Here is a 1,346-nt window from a genome sequence, read left to right as displayed (position 1 = left end):
ACATAGTACTTTACAGAGATTTTTACAGAAGATAGATATCGCTGCACCGTGGTTTGCATTTTCGGGCAGCCTTACTGTGCCTAGTTGGGACAAATTAGGGAAAGATCTAGATTTTGCTCGTGAGCAAGGCACCTTAGAGGGTGGCGTTATACCACTTTGGAAGTTAGTTAGAGGATGTATAACAGATGGTCAATGCCAAGAAGCTGTGAGTGAGGGTCAGGCCGTTCTTGAACAACTACATGAGAAAAAATCTGAAGGATCATGTAGTGAAGTGGCAGAGAGTATTAAAAGTAACAGTAGTGAGAAGGCAAAAGAGCCTGAAGATAAAAATAGGAGAAGGCTCTACCCAGACTTGACCGAATTAAAAACGCCTGAGAACACAAGCGACTCAGAGAGTTCTGAGGACCTTGATATATTGTTACAACAACTACATAAGATAAAAATGAAAAAGAAGAAAAAGGAGACACAGGGCACGCAGGCCTACTGTAAGAAGGGGAAGGGAGTTAACATTGGTCAACAAAACTCTGAGGAGGAGGAGGTAGAATATCTAGAAGAAGATATGGTGCCGATTGCCCCACCTCCGTATGTGGGGGGGAGCCAAGGTTCCGGGAGATCTTTTCATGCACAAGTTTGGAGGACAGTTAATACAGATATGGGACTTGCATACCCTGTATTTCAGGACAATAACAGGGGAAGATATCATGAGCCTTTAGACTTTAAGATAATTAAAACCTTGGCAGAATCTGTCCGCACTTATGGCATAGATGCCGCTTTCACTTTCACTCAGGTGGAGGGACTTACTAGATTTTGCATGACTCCCTCAGATTGGGCTAGTCTAGTCTGCGCTTGTGTTTCCCCAGGGAAATATTAGGAGTCCAAAGTTGGCTGTTTAATGTTTCTGGCAGTACCCAAGACTCGGAGCGAGATAGGAGGCTTAAAATTTCTACAAATAATTCACAATTATCTAATGCTACATTACCCTCCGCAACAGTCCGTCTCCAATCTCCGTTCCTGTTTCTTTTGGCTAATGTTACATTACAGAGGATGCTTAATTGTTCTAATATTACCTGTTATTTGTCTGCGTGTTGGAATGGCTCCTGGACTACGGCAGTGATTATGAAAATTCCAACTTTTGTCCCGATCCCGGTTACTGCAGATCCAGAGTCATTTCCTATTGTTGAACTGATTGGAGCCCGTAGAGATTTTGGAATTACGGCAGCTATGGTGACAGCTGTGGCGATATCTGCTGCTGCAGCAGTTACAGCTGGAGTAGCCATGGCCAGCCAGGTACAAACTGCTGCCACTATTAATCAGGTTATTCAACAAACATCCACCATACTTGAATC

The sequence above is a fragment of the Marmota monax genome, unplaced genomic scaffold (genome assembly GCF_021218885.2).
Source record: "Marmota monax isolate L192 unplaced genomic scaffold, Marmota_monax_Labrador192_F-V1.1 WCK01_AAM20220418_F8-fsc02420, whole genome shotgun sequence".
Lineage (NCBI taxonomy): Eukaryota > Metazoa > Chordata > Mammalia > Rodentia > Sciuridae > Marmota > Marmota monax.
The sequence above is the reverse complement of the archived record's forward strand: the minus strand, read 5'-3'. Positions refer to the sequence as shown.